The following is a 15,173-nucleotide window of genomic DNA, read 5'->3' on the forward strand; positions in this document are numbered from 1 at the left end:
GATGGAGAATAGATCAGATTAGAGCTTAGAGGTGGGAGGAGGGTGTGACTTTAAAGGGATATCAGGAGGGTGTTTTTGGGGTGATGGAACTATTCTGCATCCAGATTGTTCTGGTTATCACATGAACCTATGACTGTATTTAAATTAATAGAAATGTATACTAAAAATTCATTTTTTACTGTATGAAAATATGAAAAAGAAAATAAATTTAAAAAGCAATCAGAAGATAAATGGAAGAAAGAGCTAAAGTGATTTTATTACTCAATCACCATGTGTTTCCATTTCAGCTTTGTCCAGAAATGCTCTCAGCTGCATTACACATGGTAATAACTCAGACAGTGTGGACTAAAATGCACCAAAGTTAATTAATGCCTTTTATTTATTAATTTTATTTATTAACCAAGTATTTGAACATTTGAAAACAATAAATTTCACATATGGGCCATCAAAACAAACAATTTTCTACATGAGAAAGTGAAAAAAAAATCTACTGATCTTTCATCAAGCTGACCATCAGATTGGGGACAAATAATGTAAATTCAGCAATAAGTGGCATAAAGAGGTGCTATACCAACAGGAAAGATGCAACTAATTCCCCCTAAGAAATGTTTTGTAATAGGGGCACCTAGGTGGCACAGTCGGTTAAGGGTCCGATTTGGTTTCAGCTTAGATTGTGATCTCAGGGTCGTGAGATCAAGCCCCACATCAGGCTCCATGCTCAGAACAGTGTGCTTGAGATTCTCTCCCTCTCCCTCCTCCCACTTCTGCTCTCTCTCTCTCTCTCTCTCTAAAATAAATAAATCTTAAAAAAAAAAGAAATGTTTTGTAATAGATGTAAATTATATCTGAGGCAATATGGTAAAGAGATGTGAAAAAACTATGAATTCATGAGAATGAATGATGTGCAGGACTTTAAGAAATTCTTATCCATTGGGTTTGTTTGTACATCATCTCCTGGAATAGACCTTAGAAATCTCCTAATTGTGCTCAATTCTACAATCTAACTCAGTCAAACCCTCATATGTGTTACTGTCCAAATCTTGTTGGATCTACAACATAACCCCCTCATATATATCCCTTCTTCTCCAACACAATGAGGTTATTCCCACTTGAATCATATTGTTTACTTTTGTTAACTCTTTTTTTTTTTTTCCTTCAGTCATATCTTTCCTCTCTAATTCAGTCTTTAATCTGTCTGGAGATAGGGATATTTCTTATGTGTCAATACTGCAATATAGAAATATTTTGTTTTTCTTTATAGAAAACAAAGGATTTTATTTGCTGTGCTGAAGAATAGGCTATTTAAATTAGTTTTAGGGTTTTTTTTTTTTTCCATTTATGTCTTCTTTAGGACTTGAAACTAACCATTCAATATTTTTTTGTTTGTTTGTTTGTTTTGGTTTGGACATTTGATTAAAGCTGGGCTTCTTCATGACTATTATATCTATGATAATTAGGTTAAATATACCTTTACCCCAAACTGAAGGAATATAGTCAAAGACATTGAATATGATTTATATTTGATTGCCAGACAGTAGGAATATTTTTGTTGCTTTTTCTTTGATTTGGTCACTTCTTTTATATAGACAGAGTACAACTAGGTTTCATCCAGGATGCCTCTCATAAGCCTAGAACAAACAAATGGTAGTAGATCATACAAAACTTTTTGAGATCCCAGATTGCCGTATTGTGACCTGCTATCAAGAATAGGCTATATTTACCTTGATCAAATGAAGGCTTCCACAGACAACCTTTTATCTTTATGCCATTCAGTGTTCCAATCCTTCTACTTCAAGGAAAGTAAATTTATTACCAGAGGTAACCTTGTGGCAGGTTCAGCTCGCATCTGTATCCACTTGAAAAGACTTGTTTTTCTGACTATCATGTCAAGTGTGCTCATGCATGGCTTGTGGACAATCTAGTGTAGTATTTGAAATTTAACATTTCTACAGTTAAACTGAATGTAACATTTAGCTGAAAGCTACCAAAAATAAGAAGAGTCTTTATGTAGTTGAAAATATTAGATTTCATAGTTCCAGTAAGAAATAAAATATTTATATTAAGTTTAATCCACAGATTAAACTACTGCAGCAATAAGTGGCTTTCTTTCCTTTTTTTTGTATCATTCCTTTTTTCAAAAAAAAGTCTTCATTTAGTGCCTATTGCATGCTTATAAATAAATCTTAATAAAACATAAAATAAAATGGCCACTATATATTCATAAAATAAGTGTATAGGACATTGATTAAGCAGACATCTTCAAATCAACTTGCATTCTTTTTCCTGTGAAAAAAAAACTGAAGTTCACATAAAAAAATGTATATAAATAATGTAAAATCATCAACAATGGATATAATTTAATTTTAATAAGTTTATATATAGCTATTAGGCTTCTTTGTCCCTCCGGTGATAATTTTTGGAGAAAGGTAGAATTACTCTTATAAGACCTATATTAAGATTCTCCTTTTTGAGATGAGAAAACAAGCTCAGAAATATAGGCAACTATAGGAAACAAATAAGTTATAAGGATAGGAACTGAACCTACGGTTACCATGACATCCTAATACTTCTGGTTTTTGCCAACCTAAAACATTATGATATGTCATAAGAAGTATGAACTTTAGAAAGTATGAGTCTTGCTTTAAATAAACTTCTGCCATTATTGGCTATGCTTCCAATAGTGCTTGATAAAACTGTCTATGACTCAGTTTACTTATCAGCAAAATTGGAATAATAATGGTAACCTATCTCACAGATATTATGAAATTACTTGAAATAACATATAACACCCAGTATGCCACCTGGCATTTAGTACAGACTCAATAAATCTTAATTTCATTTCTCTTTCATTTCATATATACATCCTTTCAGGGTGTATATATATATATGCAATGTGTGTGAGTGTGTGTGTACATGTGTACATATACTTATATAATCATGAATATATATATATATATATATATATATATATATGCCTGAGTGTGTGTGTATATATGTATGTGTGTGTATATACATATATGTGTGTGTGTGTGTGTATATATATGCCTATACCCCCACATATATTAACTTACTGTAAAGAACCGGAATATGAGATAAATTTTGTTACATAAATACATAGTAAATATATGTAATGCAGTAAGATATTTCTCACTTTTGATATAATTAACAATGACCGATCTTCACCTTTTGACAATGTTGAAGCACAAAAGATACTTCAATTTATATTTTCCCCACGTTTTTACTTGTGTAATGTTAAGGATTAGAGTCGGACGTAAACCATGCAGACAAAAATTATAGAGAAATTTTGCACTCCTAGTGGTTTTGCATTTTACCTACATTAACTCCATTTTAATTAAGCTGAAAGTATCACCACAGCTTTTACCAAGTAGTACAGAAGCAATTCTTTGGCAATATTGTTATAAGGAGTACAACTCTGGGTTAGCATAGCAAAAGATTAAAATTTTTCTTTTGCTACTTTTATTTTCTTTAGTGAAGTAAAATTAAAATTTCTTCTTTTCATTTCTTCACTTAACTTTCACTCATATTCCATTTTTCTCTCTTAATTGACATTTATACATAATGGGTTTTAATATAGCTCTTCTCTTAATTTCTGTGAATATTTAGGTTCTGACACTTCACAGCCTTCCCCCCCTTTTTTTTCTTTTTCACTCTTTTGAGGTATAATTGACAAATTTAAATCGATATGTTTAAGATGTACAAGTTGCTGTTTTGAAATATGTATGCCTTGTAAAATGAGCACCACAATCACACAGATTAACACATCTATCATCTCACATCGTTACCTCATTTGTGCATGGGGAGAACTCTGAAGATTTACCCTCTTAGCAAATTTCAAGTGTAGGGTGCAGTATTGTTAACTTTAGTCACCATGCTGTATGTTAACTCTCCAGAACTAATTCATCTTTCCTAACTGAAACTGTACACCTGGACCAACCTCTCTCCATTTCCTCCACCCCCACAACCCCTGGCAACCAAGGCTGTGCTTCTACAAATTCAATTAGTTTTGATTCCATATATAAGTGAGGTCATGCAGTGTTTGTTTTCTGACTGCTATTAAATACTTAACGGATTTTTGATTTATGATAAATACAAGTCAGATTATATAATATCGTTATCTATGAAAGCAGTATGTTAAAAGAGGGCAAATACAAAGAGAATCATATTTGTTATTGTTTTATATCCCCCATCCCACTCTAATCTTTACCACTTAATTTGTTACTTCAGATCCTGGGTATGCCTTGAAATACGTAATTATTGGTGCACTTTTCTTCTCCAGCAACACTTTTCTATGCTAGTAAACCAGGAAGAACTTTTCTGGTTCTTAAAAAAGCTGAAGTACTCTCCTAGACCGTTGGAAAGGAGTAAATCTGGGGTGATCTTTGAAATATCAATTAAACTACCTATACTATTTTATAAGAAATTAGTGGAGTTTCAAATTATGTATGACTACTAGAAGAAGGCAAGCTATGAAAGTTTTTGTGTCTTTAGTGAATTTTTTGAGTGAAATTTTATTAAGTAATGGGTAAATATTTCCCATGGGAAATGTACCGTGCTGTTACATTAACAATTTGTGGAGAAGAAAAACTGTAATTGAAATAGCGACAGTTAGACAAATCTCAAATTTGTTGAGATTTCAACAAATCTCAGTATTTTATTCTGTAATATGAAGATAGTATTTTCTCTACAAAGTTACATTAAGAATTAAATTGCACACTTTTTTGCAAGCACTTTAAGATAAAAATATTTAAGTGAACTATAGAAAAAAATAGCATAATAGATACCAATGTACCTATTTTCCAGATTCAACAAATTTAAACATTTTTATATGTTTGCTTCATATTCTTCCTAAATAAAATATTAAAGACAATGTCAGGTCTTTCCATCCTGACTCACTGATATTCAATTCTCTCCCTCACCTTCTATGCAACTTTTTTACAAATATTTCACAGTCATTAAATTTGTACCCATAAAAAATATAGCACTGTTTTTTTTTTACTTTTCTTAATTACTAAATATATCATACATACCAAACAGTGTACTTTCTTACTCAGTATTTTACTTCTCAAGATTTATTGACATTGATGCAATCTTTAAGGGTTGTTTCATATTCTATCAAATAAATATGGAATCAATTAAGGATTCATTCGTTTTTACTTATTAGAAATTCTCAACAATCCCCTATTTAAACATGATGATTATTTTTTCAAATAACAAGGATGTGACAGTAGAATCTGATGCTAAGTAATGTCATAATGCATCCAGTCTCATCTTTTTCCATCAGTGATCCTCGGCATTTATCCTTAGATTTGTAGCCTCATAATTAGAAGATAGGTGCTGAAATTAACTGCATCATGCCCTCACTCTTATGCAGGAAGTAGGTAGGTAGAACCTCTCTTTTCCTCTCTGTCTCTCTGTCTCTGTCTCTTTCTCTCATACACACACACGCACAAGCATTTCTTTCTATAGGGAGAGAAAGAACTTTCTCAGAAGCTGCACAGCAGACCTCTTCAAATATCGTTGGCTAAGACGTAATTCACACGGTCACTCCAAGACAAAAAAGATACTTCAGAATTGTTTATTTTATTTTTTATAGTAGAATGTCAAAGACAGTAGTTTATTGAGATTAGCATGTGGGTAGCCAAAAATAGTGCCTACCAATAACATGCCACAATTTATTCAACCATTCTTCTATTGATCAGCATTTAGCCTTTTTTTCAAGTTTTACTATTCCATGGAACGCCAAAACAAATATCTTTGGGCATATATGTAGTGAGAACATATATATGTGTGTATGTATGTATTTTGCTGCCTAGTGTATGAATCCCTTTCATATGATTAAGAAACTTTCCATTTTTTGATTGTTGGTGCAACGTAGAGCTTACCACCCACTATAGAACCTGAGAATAACAATCAGTCTAAATATAAGCCTCATTTTATTGTGCTTTACCTCATTGTTCTTCACAGATATTGCATTTTTTACAAATTGAAGGTTTGTGGCAACCCTGTGTTGAGCAAGTAAGTCTATCATCACCACTTTCCCAATAGCATCTGTTTACTTTGTGTCTTTGTGTCCCATGTTGGTAATTCTCTCAATATTTCAAACTTTTTCATTATTATTGTATTATGGTGACCTGTGATCAGAGATTATGACTCGCTGAAAGTTCAGATGATGGTTAGCATTATTTAGCAATAAAGTATTTTGATTAAGGTATGTACATTTTAAAGACATAATGCCATTGCACACTTAATAGACTACAAATAGTGCAAACATGGCTGGTATATGCACTGGGAAACCAAAAAACTCATTTGACTGGCTATATTGCAATATTCACTTTATTGCTGTGGTCTGGAACTGAACCCACAAGGAGTATCTCCAAGGTATGTATGCCTGTACCTATTTGGGCAAATGACCTAAACTTTACCAGTTAGGTAAGCCTACTCCCCAGAATCTCCCTCTCTCCAGTGGTTGTTGGAAAAGGTGCCGTTGCAGCCCACCGAAGAGCAGAGAAGTTAACAGATTTGCCTGGATCAGAGCTAGTTTGTAATTGCTGGAGAAGGAGTATCCTCAGCACAGGTGGCACACGGTGGAATCTTTCAGTTGACGTAGGTGCCAGTGTGTAGAAAGAGGGAGCTAAGGGCAAACTGAGGTACAGGGGTCCCAGTGGAAAATTGGGGCACCTGTGCAAACAGGAAGCGTGCAGTTCTTTGTGGTGTCGACGTAGAAAAGCCTGCGGAAGGTTGTCACCAGGCCAGGCGCAGGTTGTAAGGTTGCTGAAGAAACAAACTCCTGTCTGGGATAGAACATGGCAGGATGTTCTCCCCCACAACTGTGCACCCATTGTGAGCAGTCAGAAGTTTCAGGCCAGCCCTTCTCTTGCACTGTCCCTCTAGCACATTCTACTGAGAAGACTTGATATCATGCTCACCGTGAAGAAGAAATACATAAAGGAGAAATTCCTCCCATTATGGCCGAGCATATATTGAAGGGTAAATTTGGAGCTGAGAGGCAATAAATTATTTACTGACAAACGTATGGCACGCCAGGCAGTATATTAGGTACTAAGATGTCACAATAAAGATAAAAGAAAAAATTATAGTCCCTATAGAAATTATGTCTAGTAGGAGATACGTTATATTATCCAGACATGATTGTATAATTAAAGGTACTATGAAACAATAAAGGTCTGTGAAACAAAAATAGAGTGCTCTAAAAGTATGATGACATTTACTGAGGTTAAAAAAAATAACTCAGGCATATGTTTGGGAAATCAACACTTTTGCTGTCCCCTGAATATATGAATATGAGAAGACACCAATATTCCTATAAGGAATGAACAGGAATCTGTGCTAAATGCTTCAGGTTGAGAGTTTATTGGCATGAAAGATAATAACTGAAAGGTGGTAATAGATGAGCTTGACAAGGGAGAGGGTAGAGAAAGATATAAAGCCAAGTGAAGGAATCTCTTTGCTAAAAATTTTTATTAAATATTCTTGACATATAACATTGTATAAATTTAAGGTATAGAGCATGTTAATTTGATACATTTATATATTATAATATGGTTGTCATTTTAGTGGTCATTAGCACCTCTATCACATCACATAATTATTTATTTTGAGTGGTTGGGATAATGAAGGAATCTTTCAATAAACATACTTCTAAACTGCTCATAATTGGTTTAGATGTGAATTAAAATGTATCCAAAGATTTAAAAAACTGTATCCAAAAGATGACACACAAGTCATTGCCAGCCTCCATTATTATGAAGTGTTGGTGGCAGATTCCAGAAGTCAGAAGGTTAAACTGTAAACAGTCTGGGAGAAGTGAAGGTAGAGACCATAGATGGGAAGTTACAAATTGGTTGTAATTTACAACTCTCCATGTGAAATTTAAAATTAGGAGATTTTGCATAAAATTAGGCTTCCTTTGAAAAATTGGAAGATTTATCAATATCTGCCCACATTTGCTTGAAACAACATTTGACAGGGCTGTAGACCCCTGCTCAAGGTGATCTGGGCCATGAACTCTCTAAGATATCTCTCTCAATACTGAACAGCTTTGCTCATAATATTTCCAAAGGCTTTTCTACACATCTGAATTGATAAACTCTGCAATATGCAACCCTTTAGAGTTGATGTGGGAGAGGAAAAGGCGATGTATGATAGTAGAGAGTGACGGTTTCTTGTATCTCATTTCCTCCTTCCCATCTTTCCTTCTTTTTGAAAGAAAGCAAATGATTAATTGCTGAAACGAAGGTGAGTAGAGGGAGATAGAAATGGACCCATACATAGGGAGAAATTGTAGCCAGAACAGAGAAAGCTATACTCTGTCTCTGCCTATTTTATTTTTGGCACAACACTGAGCTATTTAAACCCTCTGGTACTGAATGCCTTCATTTGAGAAATGGGAATTACCACTTTACTGCCTAAAGTTATGCAGAAGAAATGAAATCATACTTCTGAATCTTACAAAAACAATTCATGACTAAAGATTTTAAAATAGATAAGGGAGACACATATTATTAATATGTTGGCCAAGATATCATAGTAGCCAAAAAGGAACTAAGACTCGGATCACCAAGTCAGTCATTGTAACAAAGTCCCAGGCGATTTCACCAGGCTGGCGATGGTAACATATGTGGGGAAAGCAAAGGCAAATCAGATATTGCACAATAACTATCCTACACTGAAATCTATACAGTTTTATTTGTAACTTTTTGTCTTCCTACAGTTATATGACTGCACTAAACTGTTCATTTGAAATAAACAGAATTACTTTTCAAATCAAGATTTCAAATCTTTTGAGGGGATTTTTGAAAAGTTCTTAAATTCCAAAAAAAGTACCTGACAGAATTATTCTTATATGTCTAGTAATATTTAATCCACAAATTCTCAGGATGGTAAATCTTAGGATTTCATTTTTATTATTAGAAGACAATATAACCAAAATGTTGTTTGGATTAATAATGATACAGTATTATATTTTTCATTTTGACTATCTGGTAATGATTATGATATGTTTTCTTTCTGATTAAAGTCAAAATACTACTCTATTTTATTATGTTACTAATATTATATTTTCTAATATATTAATATTAAAAATATCAGTATTTCATTTTTACTCTGTAAGTTGACATTATATGCCTGCAACATTGTTATGTTTAGAACTATTTTCATAATGTCAAATAATATTCCAGTGACTTTTCTTGCATTGAATAGTCACTAAATAGAAAAGCATTTAACTAGATTTTATGTAATGCATTCAATTTTTACACATTTTGTTAATTACAAAAGCATCATTATCATTAACAGACATTCTGTTAATAATTACCTACTAATATAATTACCAGGAAAAAATAGTAAACAGAAACACTTATGCTGAAATGTCACTGATGAAATGTTATACAGGGATTCTCTCTTTTCATAATTATAATATAAATTAGCGAGTCTTAAGCTCCTTTATGATTTGAGAAAGAATATTAATCTTAGAATTTATTTTAAATGCAGATATGTTATAAAGAATACATATCTATGAAATAAGCGGTATACACCTAACACACAAGTGCTCTGCATATGCTGTATTTTTACCATAAATGTGTAAATAAAGAAACACGGATAGCTTTTTTTTCATACTTTGATATGTAAATCTGAGTTGGAACCAGGGATTTAAATATAAGGAATCCAAGCTTTGCTTTCATGATTAAAGAATTCATGGGAGACTCATTATGGATGAATGGAAGAACAAACTAAATCAAAGGGGAAAAATTTCATTCGGGTGTAGTAGAGTGAAGATGTAAACAGGATTCAAAGACAACACAGTAGGTTTTAGGGCTTTTAGCATTTTTCACCTGTTCAGTAGGCCTTTAAAACCTGCGTTCATACGTTTACATTTAGTACACCTTGACACTTTCTGATCATAAATATATGTTAAATTGCAACATTTACAGATTGAAAATTCATGGAAGAGAAAATCATGGAAAGATTAGGCAGAAGATTGGCGTGTGGGTGGGGTTATGGAAAACTCTTTTCTCAGCCCTTATCATCTAAGTATCTAGGACATTGTGAACATGAACTTGATGGCACATTAACAGTGCTATTTAGTTCTCCTATTTAAGCTTCTTTTTTTTTTTTTTTTTTTTTAAAGATTTTATTTATTTATTTGACAGAGAGAGAGACAGCGAGAGAGGGAACACAAGCAGGGGGAGTGGGAAAGGGAGAAGCAGGCTTCCTGCCGAGCCGGGAGCCCGATGTGGGACTCGATCCTGGGACTCCAGGATCATGACCTGAACCGAAGGCAGTTGCTTAACCAACTGAGCCACCCAGGCGCCCCGTAGTTCTCCTATTTAAGCTTCTAATTTTTAGTTGCTTTGCATTCACAATGACAATTACACTCTTTATGCGGACTTAAAACCCTGCTCTTCTATTACCAGCTTTACAAATGTAATACTATACTGATACAAATAAAACAGTGAATATCTTTATGCTTGATTAATTTATATCTTAACATTTGAATAAAAAACTTAAGGCCACTTTCTTAGAAATAAAAGAAGAAAGAAAATAAGTAAATGGATACTTTATTTGCAATTTAGCATATTCTGTGTAAGAATCAATGTGTTAAATGTTCCTTAACAGTCATGTATAAAATGCCCATCTATCCCTATTTTACAAATAAGAAAATAAGCCTTAATGAAGTTAGGTCATTGGTCCTTAGATTTCACACCTAGCTGAGAGTTCAGCTGGGATGAGAACCATTTTTTTTTCTTTTTCTTTAAGGTCTGTACTGTTCCTATTACCCAAGCCTGTCTCCTAAAACATAAAATTGTCCAGAATTAATTATTGATGCATATGACATCGATACTAAATACTTGGAAAGTCATTTTAACTGACCTTGTCAAGATTTTATGCTGCACTGATTAAAACAGTTGACAGTTAATACTCTAGGAAAGATTCCCTTTGAGTATTGCAGTCATTGATGTGTTCATATACTACTCTTCAATAAAATTCGGGTAAAATTTTAGATTATCTATCTTAAAGAATAAAATATTGACAGTTTTAGGAATGTTAATCTAGGTATCAGTCAATTCATATAAGCAACTGAATTTACATCCATATCAGTTACAGCTCATCAATGTAAATTAACTGCTAACTGATGGAGGAAAGACCTTAGGGTTCGAAGCCGATGGCCAAGAAAGAATTCTTCAGACGTCTTTGGTGCAAAAAGGTGATTTTATTAAAGCACAGGGACAGGACCCATGGGCAGAAAGAGCTGCTGCACCAGGGTTGTGAGGGGTGGCTGATTATATACTTAGGGTTGGGGGAGGGAAGGAAAAAGGGAGGTTTCAAAAGAACCTTCATATGCTAAAGAGGACCTACAAGATACCAGAGGCCTTGCCACTGTCAGGTTAAGGTTGCTTTCCCCTCTAGCAAGGCATTAACATTAAGATAGTTGGGAGATTCCTGGAAGAATGTCACACATGTCCCATCCAGGAGTGGGGGTGGGGGTGGTTGCAGGGTGTCAGCTTATGCTTGGTCTTCAGCCAGCTTTCTTCTCCCTCATCACTAACTTGGTAAAACCACACGTAAATCTGTTTCTGCAACACTTTCAAATAGTTGCATCCTAAACTAAACACATTCACCACAGTGGGATGGTGTAAAAACCATCTATCCAAGGTAATATTATTTAGATTATATTCTTTACATATTGCCTATCAATGAATGCAAAACAAAGTATTGATCTGTACTGTACTGGTGTGTAATCATTAATAATCAACAATCATTAATAAAATAACTACTAACACACTCTTTGATTTTGAGAAGTCTTAGGTAATTTAGAATATCGTTGTGTACTCAAAAATATGAAAGATATACACATTAACATAATATTTAGCTATCTTGTAACACTTCTATACCAGAGCAGACTATAAATAAGTGAATACATAAATATGAAGTGCAGATTTACTTAGTTTTTTTCTATGCAAGAAACCATCAATTAAAATATAAGGAAGGTAAGCTCTTTGAAACTGTTTTTGACTGAGCCACCCAGGCGTCCCCGAAATTGTGTTTTTAAAATGATATAGATATGTGCTCAAGCATACTTAGAGTTTAATTTGATTTCTTACTTTCTATTAGTATACACCACCATTGACATTCCCCATTCCAAAACAAAGAATGACAAATTCTGTCAAACACCTACAGTTTTCTGAATAAACACTGTGTTAAATTATATTGTTATTGAATCGGGTGAATCAAATGTTGCTTTTGAAAGTGCTTTCACAGCCTGAGTCTCTGCTCTTCCTTATTCAATTCTGTTTTAATTACCTTGATCTTCATTCTCTATTAGGTTGAAATATACTCTCTCCTTTTTTCCCCATTTGTTAAACATAGAATATGATTTCATATCCTAATAACCTGAGAGTAAATCAAATGATAAAAAATTTCTTAAAAAGACTAATTAATTGTGAAGCCTTTATATTCCACCGGAAATATTTTTTGATTAGGGAAGATTTAAGTTGTTCATCTTCACATGTCATCAGTTTGTTAGGAAATGCAACCTGTATTACCCAAGTTCAAGACTAACATCCAACAGGAACCAAAAACTCTAATCTTGCTAGATTAAGAACTGCCCTTTATCTTCTTTCTCATAAATGTAAAGATAAAATAGAGACTCAGCTGGATGCACCCTTTAGCAATTATTTCCCCTATGATCTTCGCACTAGGATAAGGGCCACATGTGAAAAGACTTATGCACTCTGATAAAGATTCTCAGTATGAAGCCGGCTTTGCTGTATTTCATTCTGACATTTCTTACACAGACGTTTTTGGTGTCTTGCTAATTTAAAAGGTGCCACTTCTTACAAATGGTTAACTATTAAAGTTTTTGAAGCTTTGACTCTGTTCTGTCAAAGACATTGACACAATCAAAGAAAAATAAAGGTCTCTGGCTGAGGTGAAAATTGCATCATTTACATACCTTGCAAATTCAGGAACGAGGTAGTCAATTCTATTGTCAAATTAAAGTGCATTACAGTAAAAAGATTAGGCAGGAAAATGATATTTATTGAGGTAGTTATAAACAAATGCTTTGACTTCATGTCTCCTATGGCATGCCTATATTTATTGTAGGAACCGAAGGTATAAATATTTACTCTTTATATAATATGGAGATAATTCAGCTCAAGGACAGGAAAGCACTCTAGTTTTGCTGTCACTTGGGAGATTTTACTGTAGCTTTAAAATGTAAAGTGAACTTAATATTTTGCATTTTTGTATTTCTACTCTTATTTTATTTCTAAATAATCATTTTAATTTTATGCTTACATTATGGTATAGTCTAAGAGACTGTATGTCTATATCCTTTCATAATTTGTTTATAGAATAAACTTAAAACTAAAAGAAGTTTTACCTATCCTTCTTCTGCCCTATGGTCCTTCTAGCTGGACTTAGAATCATTTTGACATGAGACAGATTAGCAGGAGAAAATCAAATTTAATAGGTGTACATATGGGGAATCCACACAGAAATGAGATTCCAAGGACAATGAGGCAACAGGAAGCTTATATGAGCTAAGGACAGGAGTAGGGTCTGAGGACACGGAGGGGAGAAAGCTCATTAGTAAGAAGGTGAAAGATGTTTGGAAAAACAAGGTTGCCTATTATGCAGATAAGTTTCTTAGGTTAATTAGAGTCTCTGTTAATAGCCCTTTCCTGTTGCAAGCTCTCCTATCCCATGTAAATTTAGGCAGTTGAGAAGGCAGAGAGCCTTTCCTGCATCTGCTGGGCTTTGATTACTTTTAACTCAGAATAATCTTTATGCCAAAGTGGCACATTCTGGGACATCTTATCCTGCACATCTTCACCTATACTTTTCCTGAACTTAAATTGTAAGGTATTATGAAAGTATTCTTTCTCAATCATGATAACATGTCCTATTCACTGATATTGTTTTTAGTTTTCTATAACTAATCTAGGATATGTACAAAGATTATTGTTCTTAATACACAATACGTAAATAGGCATGTAAATGAGGCATCTCATAAAGCAGCTCTAAAAGAGAAGAATATAAATAACCATAAAACAAACACTAGTTTTCAGGGTCCCAGTAATTTATAACCAAGCCCTTCCCCTGAAGAAGTAACTTTCTTATAAATCTCTGATTTACATTATCCAGATTACCTCCCACAACAGAATGTTCTTAATAACTTTCTGCTAACCAATTAGCTCTCCCGTTCATCAATACTTCTCCAGAGCAAAACAAGAGAAGTCATTTTGATTTCTATCATAATATACTGATATCTACCATTTTAAACTTCTACTAAAAGACAATTCAAACTGTTAGATTATGATTTTTTACAATCTAGTGCCATTTGTCTAAAATATTTTATTGAAGATTATTGGCTTTATAGTCAAATAAAGAAAAATACTATACAGTAAAAAGCCAATATGAAAGTGGGAGATCAGTGTTTCTCCCTAAAATGCATTCTTAGGATGAGCAAAATACCTCTTCCTATCTCTACCTCCAGAAATGCAAAGAACCATGGAAGATTTTGTTTTTCTCTCTGTCATAAAACACCTAATAGTTTCTCACACAAAGCTCAAGATCAAAATGTTCTTCTAACCCTGACACATGAAATATCTAAGAGCCTAAAACTTTCTCCAAAATATTGTTGGGGTGAACTGTCATATTGAGACAGTAAAATATATATTATTCTTTGTCATATAAAATGATATTTTGTTTGTTATGCTAGCTTTGTAAACATTTTTAGGCAACTTTGGATTATAGAATTTTAGATATATATATATATATATCATGTGTATATAATGATGGAAAATATATTAATATTTAAAAATAGAATACAGCTCTATGAGTTATGTTCTATACCCAATAACTTAAAAACACTATTTCCTCAGAATCACGTGCATCAGTAGGGCAACTGGGCAACATTGTCCAACATGGCCTCATCTACAAGTTTGGTGGTTGGTGTTGGCTTCAGCTGAGATGTCTTAGTTCCTATCCACATGGTTTTTCATTATACTATCAGGCTAGACTGTTTCTTTCATGATGGTGAAGCATTCTGAGAGGGCAGGGATGGAAACTATGAGACCTCGTCAGGCCTCAAACTTACCCAATACCATTTTTGCCACATTCTATTGGCC

Source organism: Halichoerus grypus, chromosome 4 (genome assembly GCF_964656455.1).
Source record: "Halichoerus grypus chromosome 4, mHalGry1.hap1.1, whole genome shotgun sequence".
NCBI lineage: Eukaryota > Metazoa > Chordata > Mammalia > Carnivora > Phocidae > Halichoerus > Halichoerus grypus.